The sequence below is a fragment of the Phalaenopsis equestris genome, unplaced genomic scaffold (assembly GCF_001263595.1).
Source record: "Phalaenopsis equestris unplaced genomic scaffold, ASM126359v1 Scaffold000032, whole genome shotgun sequence".
Taxonomy (NCBI): Eukaryota; Viridiplantae; Streptophyta; class Magnoliopsida; order Asparagales; family Orchidaceae; genus Phalaenopsis; species Phalaenopsis equestris.
This window is the reverse complement of record NW_018164474.1, coordinates 978,455-991,649: the sequence shown is the minus strand read 5'-3', so window position 1 is coordinate 991,649 and position 13,195 is coordinate 978,455. Positions and strand designations below refer to the sequence as shown.

At 39.1% G+C, this 13,195-nt stretch overlaps 1 protein-coding gene across 3 annotated transcripts in view; it reads right to left on the bottom strand.

The window, feature by feature from the left end:
* The window catches only part of LOC110018703 (protein PELOTA 1), a 94,682-nt gene that overhangs the window by 25,885 nt on the left and 55,602 nt on the right, over nt 1-13,195 (bottom strand). The gene's annotated exons all lie outside the window — the stretch shown is intronic.

Genomic DNA, 13,195 nt, shown 5'->3' with positions numbered 1-13,195 from the left:
TTCTTTCGTTAGGCAAATGAGCCAAATACGATTTTTTTTTTTTTAGCTTGTTTTATAGGAGCCAAACATAAACAAACCTTTGTTCAAACATTTTTGGCACATTTTGGATTGAATTAATTAAATAATAATAATTAAATATTATAATTTTTTATATTAATTTTTTTGTTGTATTTCAAAATGCATTTCAAAATTTATTACTTTTAAATCATTTGAGCTAAACTCGAGCCGAACACGAGATAAAAAAACAAATGAATTAAAATTGAGTTGAACTCGAATATAATACTCGAGTCATTTTGAACATGAGCCAATTTCAAAGAGAAATTCGAACAAGCAAATACAAACAAGCACTCAGCTCGCTAAAACTCATCTCGCGTGCACACCTAATTACAATTAAACACCTTGTTTACAACTAGTATCATTATGCTTTGGTTCATCTATCTTGTTCCTATATATGACTGATCAAAATTCCTGCAATTTCATTGCTATTAGTATTTGCTACTCAATTTTACTATTTCAATTTGAATGGTTGAAGATGACAGTCTCTTGAAGGATACCAAATTCATACCACATACATAAACTTCATAATTTTAGCCATAAAAAACGGTTAACTTGGATTATGCATATCAATATGCTTTTGGCATTCCCACTCTCTTATCATGAAGAGTTACATTCATGCATATTTTAACTTTAAAATACTTTGGCGTCTCATTAATATATTCATACACCTTCAATGAAAGCATCCTCTTCATCTAACACCCAACCCCACCCTACCCCCTACACGCGCACACTCTTCCTTAGAAGGTTTAACCATATATGCTTTGAGGATAGGTTAGAGTTCGGTATTCTTTTTAAAACGGAAAAATAGCTTGTTGATCAACCCCAAGCTCTATTATATATATATATTATATATATACATATTTTTTTATATATAGAATGGCGGACGACTGCTCTGCTAGGGTTTCGAATAGCGATCACCATTGATTATGTCGCTCGACCTTTTTGCTTCGTCGGCTCCCCCCCCGCCCCCCGTCTGCTCCACGAGTCTGCTCGGCGTTCGTCTTCTCTCTGCTAGACGAGTCTGCTCGGCGTCTCTCGCTCGGGGTTCGTCTGCTCGACGAGTCTCGAAGCTTCGCGTTCTCGTTCTGCTCATGAAGCTTCTCACTGTTCCTGTCGCAACAACTTTGATGTAGCTTAAATCCGACAGCTCTCCTTGCTCTGATGGCGCCTCCTTCTCGTTTGGTTGAGCCGGACAAAGTCTCATTTGCTCACGTGGTGGGTAACCCTCAGGTAGAGTCCGGAGTGGGATTCCCCTCAAGTTATAAGGAATCTCGTGATGGTACAGATGATTGTTCTTTTATTAAAAGGGAATCAGGAAAGAAGGAAAAGATGCAATCTTTTTTCTCTGAAACAGAAATTTTTACCCTGACGGAAAAATTCAAGTTTGCTCTTATTGAAAAATTTCAGTGGGGACACCCTCTTATGGAGATTATCAGAAAAAGTGTTGATGATCTTAAGCTAATAGGCAAGTGGAAAGTGGGAGCAACTTAAGCTAATAGGCAAGTGGAAAGTGGGACTCATTGATAGGAAACATGTGTTGATCTAACTAACAGTGGCTAAAGACCACCAGAATTTTCTCCAAGAAATATCTTAATATCGAAGGCAAATCAATGAAGTTACTCAAGTAGTCTCCTAATTTCGACCCAAATCATGAAACTCCCACTGTACCGGTATGGTTTAATTTACCTGGTCTCAAGTTGCATTTTTTTCACCATCAGGTTCTCTACTCTATTGGGGTCATCCTTGGGGATCCTTTAAAACTAGATCTGCCCACTTTCAACCTAACTAGACCCTCGGTGGCCAGAATACTTGTGGAAAGAGATATTATTTTACTAGATGTTACCGAAGTCTGGTTGGGCACAACCCATAATGGTTATTAGCAACAAATCATCATGGAACACAAACCCCCATATTGTACTCACTGTAAGATGTTTGGTCATATCCTTGTTAAATGCCACAAATTTCATCATAATTTGAAATCTAAGGGTCAAGTGAATAAGGATGGGTTTAACCCCACTGCTGTGTACATTTTAGTTCCACCTGAGGATGATACTACCAGACAGGAGGTGTCTGTTGCACCTGAGGACCCCCCATGACACTGTTGTTACTGTTACTGCGAGTGATGCGATGCTGGCATCTACAAACTCCATACAAAACATATTTGATGGACTATTTCCTATAAATGATAGTGTTCAGACTGATAATCAGGAGAACCTCAAAGCTCCACTTCTTCAAGAAGTAACCGGTGTAACGGCAACTCACACTTCTCATATCGTAGAACCTATTGTGGGCACTACTGTTCCTTCTGGTTCAGCTCTACCTCATCAGGCGGATTCTTCGGAGGAGGAATGACAGGTTTACACTTCCAGAAGGAATAAGAAGAATGGAGATCTACTAGAGCTCGGGAGTCTTATGGATTATATTTTGGTTACTACGGGTAATGGTCAGCACCTTACCAATCTGCTAGTTGAATCACTAATGAGAACTAGAGCCAGAGGCAAGACTAGATTGGGATGACCCACACTTTTTCAGTGCCCATGTGGTTTTTGGGTTTCTTTTTATTTCTATATGTACCCATCTTTTACATTTTTTGGTGTCTGTTGTGCCGTGTGGGTTGGGTGTTTATATATATTGAAAAAGCCGAAGGGCTGATATATTAAAGATAAAGATACAGATAGGTTTGTATGGGTGGGCCTAAACACCCAACCCACACGGTACAACAGACACCAAAAAATGTAAAAGATGGCAGCAAGTGTTATTCCAAATAAAACTTTTACAATTCATCCTCCACACGCTTCTTTCTTCTCTTAACCAAAAATATCAAGCCAGCTTGGAAAGAAGCAAACATCCTTGGAACAAACTCTCTCTCCTTTTCAGGACTCCTATCCTCTTCCCATGCGGATCTCTTTCTTGACTTCTTTTCATTCCATACATAAATTATTTGGGTAGAAGAGAACTAGATATTACACAAAAATTACACTTGTTTGAAATTACACAAAAAGTTAATGTTTGGATTATCAAAAGTCACAGTCCGTCATTTCTATTTGTTCATGGTACACATTGGCATTATCGCTCTCAATAATGACTCCAAGACATTACGCCATCCAATCCTCCAAAGGCCATTATAGAAGAGAGATTGTAAGCATTTCCACTTGAGCACTATCCCAATGGAATAGTTTTCGCTCCATGGCCAAAATAAGCTCTCCTTGATCATTTTGAATGATGATTCCAATGCCATCCAACCCATTCGAAAGCAGTGCACCATCGACAGTCACTTTAATCCATCCTGGGTTTTTTTTTTTTCACGCGCGGGGGGGGGGGGGGGGGGGAGCTGATTAGCACCCCAATGAAGCGGCATAGGATTAGAGTGAGGATCGACAAGTTTCGAGAACATTCGAGGCAATGATAGTGGGTTCTCTTAGCATTCCTTGCTCTCCAACAGAAATAAACCACATTGCAATAGATACGCGCCATAAGAATGGTTGCCTTGCTACAATAAGAAAGCATGCTGATAACCTCCTTGAAGTTTCGGATATTGGGGATGCCAATGCTAAAGTCAGTCAAAAACCATACACAAAACAAATAATTAGAAGAATTATGCAATCCGTTTTCAACACCTAGGCATCCTCAAGGGCATTTATGGGATTTCGTGAGACCTCTCCGTGCGAGCCAAGAGGAAAGATGAGGACAGCCTATTCTGCTGGTTAGCACCCCAGTGCACCGGGATAGGATTAGAGTGAGGATTAGCAAGCCTTTCGAGAACAATTGAGGCAATGATAGTGGGTTCTCTTAGCATTCTTTGCTCTCCAATAGAGATAAACCACATTGTAATAGATACGCGCCATAAGAATGTTTGCCTTGCGCCAACAAAGATAAAGAACATTGTAATAGCATCCTGATAGCTTCGTTGAAGTTTTGGATATTGGGGATGGTAACGCCCAAATGCTAAAGTCTGTCAAAAACTTTACACAAAAACTAACAATTAGAAGAAATATGTGATCTGTTTTGCAAACCTGGGCATCCCCAAGGGCATTGAAGGGATCCCGTGAGACCTCTCCGAGTGAGCCAAGTATTGGTAGGAATAGCCTTGAGACTCAAGTGCCACCAAAAAATCCTCTCCCTTGGTCGTTGTTTGATCTTACCGAGCCACTTGTAGGATTCTTCAAGGTGCCTAAACTTAGCTCTAGAAGTTGTAGCAGTTATCGATTCCCGGATAATTGCTTACAAAATTCCGGAATATCCATGGGATGGTTGCGGTCAATGGGGATTGAGCAAATTACCTTACCCAGCTCTCCAACAAAAAGCTCCTTTAACATCTCGATTTCCATCCATCCTCCTATAAAAATTTTGTCACTTACCTATTTTCACATCCAAAAACATTAAAAAAAGTGGGCCAACTATTCAACGTGCGGTCCCAAACCCAGGCATGAGAAAGAATAATAATCATTTCACCATTTACCACTTTCCACCTGATGATTTTGTTGAACCTAGCAGCTCCATCACAAATTATTCTCCAGGAGTTAGAATTACTACGCTTGAAAACAAAATCGAAAACATTAGTGCCATATTTACTAGCCAAAAATTTATTAAGCACGGTATTGGTTTGTGAGAGGAAATCCCATGCCAATTTAGCTCAAAGAGGCCCTTCCATTGATTCACCGCATGGAGGCCATCTTGGTCGGTTTACATAAATCCTTCCAAGAAACATAATGGAGACCCTTCCTACCATTTCCTGTACCCAAAATAAATTTTTTGCCATGCATTTCCAGCTCTTTCGAGACACTCTTAGGTATCTCAGAATGTGTAATAAGGTGCATAAATAGCACGAGATAAGTTAATTTGAGAAGTGTGATCTGTCCAGCAAGAGAAAGATGTCGAAATCCCCAGGAATTAAGTTTACCTGCTGCATTGGTCAAGAGTCTGCTATAATCAACAAGCCCTTCTTTAAGAAAGCTCCTCCACCCTAAGAAAATTCAGCAACTTGGCAAGTGTCCATTTCTTCCAATTAGGGGTACGATGACTGAACAAAATCATAGAATTCTTTTTATTACTATGTTGTCTCGTCCACTCACAGTAGTCCCCTGTAATTTTGGAGATGAGCTTGGCATCCGAGGTTGAAGCTTCAACAAAAATCAGGACGTCATCGACATAAAGGAGATGAGAGAGTCTAGGACCTTGTCAAGTGAGTTGAATCCCCATATTTCCTGCCCTTTGCAAAAGGCCAAAAAGAACAGTTCGGAACATAGAATGAACAAATCAGGTGATAACAGACATCCTTGATGAAAGCCGCACTCAGCTTGTATCCACTTAGAACGATTCACATTAATCATAAAAGCAAATTTGGGTTGTCAAATGCATTGAAGAAACCAATGAATAAAAGTAGTACGAAAACCCAATCTTTCCATAACCTCTTTCAGGGAGAACCAACTAATTCAATCGTACACCTGCTACATGTCAATTTTAAGCATCATAAGTCCTGACTTGGCGGTAGAATGCTTGAACTTGTTCAGCATCTCTTGAGCAAGCAAACAATGGTTGGAAATGGTTCTGGTAGGAACAAACGCCGCTTGCTCCTCAGAAATAATACATGGCAGAAGTCCTTTAAGATGGTTCACCAAAATCTTAGCAATCACTTTATAAATAGTTTGACAAAGGCTACCTGCTCGAAATTGCCTAGGCGATTTTGCACCCAAAACTTTAGAAATTAACACAATAAGAGTCTCTATCCAGTGGTCTAACATTTGCCCGGAAATAAAAAACTGCCTCACCGCCCCTATGACAGCACCATTGACAAACGTCCAATAACATTTAAAGAATGAAGCGGTGATTCGATTCATACCATGAGAGCGGTTTTGTCCCATGGAATGGATAGCAGCCCATATTTCCTCATCCGTCACCTCCAAAGTAAGCAAATTGTTATAGGACATAATTTTTTGACGGAAATCGTCCATGATAGGCCAATTTCTAAAAGTTGGCGGGTCACAATTCCACTTGGAGTGAAAAAATTCCTCAAAAACCAAAATAATATCAGCATTTTCTGCTTTCTTCTCCCCATTAGATTCCACAATCTCATTAATTTGACTGCATCTATGTCAATCTGTAGACATAGAGTGGAAGTAGTAAGTATTGCAATCACCATCTTCAAACCATCATAATTTTGTTACCTTTTTCCACCAAGAAGCAATCCGAACAAGGTTAATATTTGGCTCACGCAACTTTCTCCTCATACAATTCTCTGTCACCTCATCCACCGAGTTATCTAAACTTTCTTAAGTTGAAAGTCAGCGATATCATTTTCTAATTGCGCGTTGATCTCCCCAAGCTTTTTAATTTTACTTTTACTCCAGAAAATAAGGCCTTTAAAGTACGAGAACACTTCCTTTGGAGTATATCAATTTTCGTGTTGTAATCATTCTTCATCCATGTCATTTGTACAATCTGCCAAGTCTCAGGATAAGAAATCCATATGTCTTCAATCTTATACATTTAGAGTAGTTAAAGGTATTTTGACCATTCCGGGAAAGAAGTAGCAACGATCAGAAGCAATGCAAAGATTTTGTGAAACCTTAGCAAAAGGGGGAAAATTAAGGCCAATAAAGTTAAACATACAACGATCACGTCCAACCCAAAATTCAGTGATTTATTGTGGGACCAAGTGAAGTGGGGACCTGAGAATCGAAGATCATGAAGATCATTCTCTGTCATGAAACTAATCATTTCTTGCATCTCCCAATGAATATTTGAAGGGCTTCTCTCCTTTTTTATCTTCCTGCAAAAGAATGCAATTGAAATCCCTGCCCATTACAAGAGGTGTATTGGCATCTCCAGTTACCGTGATAAGCCACCAAATCTCCCTTCAAGCAAAAAAGTCATTGCTGGCGTACACCACCACAATTTGCCAATTTCTAAAATTGATGATGTTCATTGTTCCAAGAACACTAGTTACTACACGCCGTGAGAGAGAAGTCCACCGTGTTAGCACACCATAAGACCAGGATTCCTCCAGCTTTGCCACTAGTCGGTTGATGAAAGAAGTTCCATTTCTTCCCACAAGTTTATCAACTTCCATGCAACTAATGTCTTCAATTTTGGTCTCCAAAGGACCCAACAGCCCGATTTGCTTTTCCACCACCAAGGTCCTAAGGTGGTTGCCAACCTCCTTTTTCCTGGCACCCCGACAGTTCGAAAACAGGATATTATTCATTGATCATCGAAGGGGACACGACTCCATCGTCCATAGCCGGTTCTCCAGTGCTGAAGTTGCCCACAACCATTTTACATTTTTCTTTGATGCCCCTCCATCGATCCCCATCGGAGTAGCTCCTTATCCAAGTGGGCCTTTGAGACTCTCTCTTTGGGTGTTTTGTGCTCATCTCCGGGCTTCATTGACATGTCCAACAAGGAGGGCCCTCCTGGCATGACACTGAAAATGAGCCTGGCGCGGGTTGTCCAAGTGGTCGGTCTCCTTAGTAGAGTGGAAACTGAAAATTTCCAGGGGTCTTCTCTCCACAGTTCAAGGGGCCTGAGCATTCCTTTGTTTAGATATTTCCTCCACCATATGTCTAGAAGACTGGCATAGCTTCATAGCTTCCCCCGTCAACTAGTTCTATTGAGGATTCCTCCTGTTTCTCTTAACAACCGTCCACGGGTCCAACACTTTCCCAATTTACCTCCTCACTTAACACAGGCAACTAAGCACCCACCTTCTCCTCCTGTTATTTTGATCCACCCGAGGAGTCAACCACCTCCACATATCTACTGTCAGCATCTTTCGAAACCTATGAAATACTCCTAGAATAACAACCCGTAGTTTCCACAAGCTGTTAGATCTCAATCGAGCCTTGCCTTTCTTAACATTCGCCCGAACCAGCCATAGCCTTGCTATCTTCAATATCGATTCCTTTACCTTTGTCGTGGAGTCTAAACAAGTTCAAAGGAATAAGGGTTTCTTTACACTAATGGATTTTTGTGGCCCACTTTTCCACAGTTGAAGCACAAATGTGAGAGCCCTTCTTATTCAAGCTGCTGACAAAAATTACCATTAATACCAATAATCCATGTGCCTGCAATCAACTTATTCAAAAGATCAACCCGGACACAAACACGACCATATGTGTTTCGGCTCCAAGCGTCAGTTTGAGCATCAATCCACATCGGTTGTCTGGCCTTAGCGGTGATACGGTTAATGTTGTCATTATCCCAATATAAGATAGGTAGTTGGGGTAACGTTATCCAAATCGAAGAAGAAAATCCTTGAAGAGAATCAAGAGAAAATTTTGGGTTTCAAACGTCATAAGGACAACATTTCTAGCTTTGACGCCCTCAAAGATATATAAGAAGCACTCACTAGTGAGAGTAACAAGTTTAAAGAAACCAAATTGAGCCCATTTCCGGTTTAGCTCCACATTAAGGACGGAGTAGGGGAGATGCCTACAAAGAAGCTTGCCCACCACAGACATGTCAAGTTTCTTTTTGTTATGACTCACTCTCTCCATATAGAGATTTAATTGCCCCTCCCTCCTCAATATAGCAGTTCAAATTCACCAGGGACGCAAGTTGAATGTGCGCAAGCCTGGACCATGCATTAGTTCTTCCAAAAGGAAAGCTACGGTTGGCATTGCTGGAAGTTCCACCTTGAACTCCTCAGTTAAACGGATTTGGTGCCTTAGAAATAGGTCGTGGGGCCTCCAAATTGGTCTCTTTCAAAACCTCACTATTGCTAGTGGGCTTGGTGGCACTCCGCCTCTATAACCCTGCTAAAAACTCCAAACTCCCAGACAACAATTTTCTTGGGGCATTATTATATCCAACTGAAGAGCGCATCTCCATATTAGCCAACTCTTGCATATGAGTATCAACATCATCCCCACCTGCAACAAGATTCCTATCACTTGGCCCCTCCTCAGCCTCCATATACACATTTTGATCCTGATTGGTAAACCAATCTCCCCCAAAACCTTCTTCCATCAAAGACTCAACAGTCTTGTTAGAATAGAATTAGCTATCAGGCATTCCTTAAAGCATTCTCATCAACAAGAAGTTCATTTAGCAATGCCTTTCTAACCGTCTCTCCCTGTTCCTTCGATCCCTCTCTGGCAAGCTTGGAGCCGGTCCATCCACAATTCTTGAGTGGGGAGCAAGGGTCAAGTTGACCTCATTCCCACACCCCTCCATGGGTATCTCCAAAATCCTTCTCTAAGTGGTAGTGTTGGACCTCCTGCACCTTCAAACAGACCTTCGCAAGCATCTCACCCGATTTTTTAGATTCAAGAAGAGTCGACTTGGCCCTTAAATCTCTAGCCCTACCCAAGATTTCAATATCTAACTCGGAAAAAGGAGAGATCACAGCCAGGCCGCGTGCCTCCTACTGCTCTTGACGATTGAACCCGAGTGAGGGACTCCGCCTACTGATTTCCGCACTCCCAACAAGGTCGTGTCCTTCCTGTTGCAGCCCCTCCACCATGAGATGGGCCAGAACCACTCCCAAAAGCACCGCCGCCACTAAAGCCACCAGATCCTCCATCAAATGCACCACCTCCCCCCGGTCGTAGAGGAGAGGGTAGTCGCTGGCCACCCCCGCCATAGATTCTTAATCAGTGTCGTAGATCAACATGGGAAGAATCACATCAAATTTGTTGTCAATCATAAAAGATAAGCTATATTAGATGTCACAACTTCTTCCGAGCTTCAAAATTCCAATGCGGAAACGGACAATCGGATGGTAAAATTGAAATTTTCTACTAATTCTAAATCTAAAATAAAAAGACACTAATGTCTAAAAATCTAATTAAATAAAAAATATTTTTTTTTTGTTTGCTGACCCCATCTTCTGTATACAATTTTCTTTTATTACTAATCTTCAATATAAAAGCTTAAATTTGAAAATGTTAAATCAATATAATGAGGTATCTAAAATAATCCAACATAATAATTACACTTCCAAACTACAGTAACTCAATGAAAATAATGAAGCATGTATGCTATCTTCTTTGTAGATTATAAAAAATTATATAATAATATTAATAATATATGCACATATAAGGAAACTAAAATTTCCATATATGTTAACATTTATTTTCTTTTTTCAAGTTTTAATCTTTTAATTTTTTAGTGCACTTACTACTTTTAACTTGTATTACTGTCATAAGAGCATCATCTAAATATAATATACCACACCCCTTACCGATACATACCATATTGGTAAAGCGGGGTGCATACAAGGTCTATTATTGTCTGACATAGAAATGTACATAATCCTGACTAAAATATTTTTGTCGACACAACGATTCATGCTCTAAATTTTATAATTTTTTAAAGTTGCAGGAAAACATCTACGTGTACATATATATTAGCATCCCCAACTAGCACTACAAAGGGATGAACTCTCTTCGTATGCATATACAAGTATACATATATACGTTATTTTAATTTCATTCTTCATAGCACACACGATTTTCTTATGAGATACTTTATATTTATATGCTAATGAATAAAAATTCTTTTAACAAAATCTAAATCTTATATAATAATCTAATGCCTTCCTAGAAAAAATTGTGTAATTACTCATGAAAAAATGTAAACATGTGCATCACATGTATATCAACTTGAAGAAATAATTGTAGTTTAAATTTTACTGGTATATAACATAATTGCAATCAAGAATACTATTAGAAATAAGCAATATTATAGTAACTTAAAAAAAAGATTACTCATAATAAACTCACTTGAAGCTTGATTCACAGGATAAGCTTAATGTTCCTGGCCACTTTTTCTTTGATACTAACTAAACTACAAATCATAAAATCAAAATCTAAGATTCATGAAGCTTTAATAAGCCAAATTCTTTAATTATCTTGACATACATTTAATCTATTTAAATTATACTCAAATTTCTCTTTCACTAAATAGATTAATATTTGACTTTATTCAAATAGCAATTGATTTATTATAATTATTTTCTTTTACCCTAAATTTCAAACCTTTTAGTTATAACTAAAATTCTCATAATAAAAAGAAAATTAAAAAAATTAAAACTTTCATCACTTTTATAAAATAAAAAAATTATTTTATTTATTATTTAACTAGGTTAATTTTCATCTATCAATGGCATGATCATGATCACTATAGCTAACAAGAAGATTTGAAAATAAGAATACAATAATAATAAATTATTTCTTATGTTTTGGAATTATATATATATATATATATATAAACTTAAATAAACCCATCAAAATTTCTTTTACATTTAAACATTTATTGAAGTAAAATAAATTTTATCTAACTCCACCATAACTAAAATTCGAAGGAAATATAATAATGAATTAGAGTTTAACCTTTAAAAAACTTTGCAAATATTGGCTTCATCTTCTCTCTCTCGCTTGATAATTAGAAATCAAAACAAGACAATTTTTCCTGATCTCTCACCAACTAGCGCTAGATAATTGTTACCTGATAAACCAGCTTCACACCGTCCCCTCTGATTTAATAGACTACTAATTCGGGCCTCTGCCCCAAACTAGAAGTATTATTGGTTATTTGGATCGAATAAGCAAAGTCATACGCTACCAAGTTTTTAAATCAGTTCAACCATCACAAGCTTGCATTACCAGAATCGGACAATCTTAACTTATGTAGTCAGTGCCCTTGCACAAAGTCACCTACTACTTGCCACAGCTAGAAGTAGATCACACGATGATTTGTTCAACCAAATAACCCGCTCCGACAACTCTTTGTTCATGTGTCTCTCTGTCACGATCCTAAAACCACATAAGTGGTTAGCTCAAACTGATTTGCATCCTTCAATGCTCAATCATCTGCGTCAAATCCCTCGTGATTGGTTGCCTGCGTCGTCTCCCTCATTTGATGCTTTCGACGCCAATTGAGCTCACCCATAAAAGCTTGTCTGGCCCTTCTTGCATTCAATCGAACCCATAAAACTATCAGGTTCATCGGTAAAGCATCGCGTCGTCTCCTCCTTCACAAGCCAGCTCGTCAGCACCATTGCATTCGACTTTATTTGACGATAACACCTCTTGCACTAATCTCCTTCACACACCTCTCTATTTCTCTTCTTGAGATGTGGAATCTTTTTGCTTCGAAATGGCCTAACATACATCACCTCCTGCTTATAACGTGAGTGTTACACACAAATTAAAACCAAATGTTACATTAGATGACTCCAATACCTAGTAAAAGTTAATTTTGATTACACCAAATCATCGAATGTTTCACTTGCGATTAGCAGTTTCAATGTCATCACAATTCACTGGAACGATTTTTAATGGTTGGCAACCATTAGGCTTAACCATTTAGGAAATTAAGTAATTCTGTTGGAACATTCATCCCAACCTTATCCCAACTATTTATGATCAGCTCTAGGAATTCTCATTATTCATAAGTTGTTTTGAGTGTTGCTTGATGATGCAAAGCGCTAAAAATGTTCCTGAAGCGGGGCGCTAAAAAAACTGCCAGCCGGCTGAACCGACTGGCAACCTTGTTGGCAAAGCACGGACCGATCCAGACAGCAAGATCGCAGGATCTAGAGAGCAAGGTTTTGAGTGCCCTGTAGAGTGGTCGGGACTACCACCCCTCGTGTGTTCTTCCTCTTTTGGAAAGCCTTTAATGGCTATTCTCTGGAGTAATCCCACCCTTACTTTTGTGTGGGAGTTTCATTTCCTACCTCTTTCCTTTTCTCCTCCAATAGGAGTCTATATATTGTTATTTTCAAAGAATTAAAACAGTAGTTTGCAGATTTCAGAGTTCTGTGTGGTTTGTTCTCCCTATTATAAGGTTGTATCCGATGAGGTGGTGGTGCTCGGTTGTATCCTGACCAAAGAAAAATATGTTGAGATTTTCATACTTATTTTATACTGTTTTTAATGATATTGCACTTTAAAGAAAGGTATTTTTGAAGTTTTGTTGCAGGAATGATGAATTAGGGTCATTGGAGCAAAAAGATACAAAAAGGAGCGAATTTAGAGCGAAATGGACCAAAATGTGAAGATTTGAACTACGCCGCCGACGGCGCCCTCGACCCCGCCGACGACGAGTTTTTCCTGCGACTACAAGACAAATTTCTTCAGAAGCCCGTCGACGGCGCCCTCAACGCCGTCGACGGCCAGATCGACGGTTATGCCTA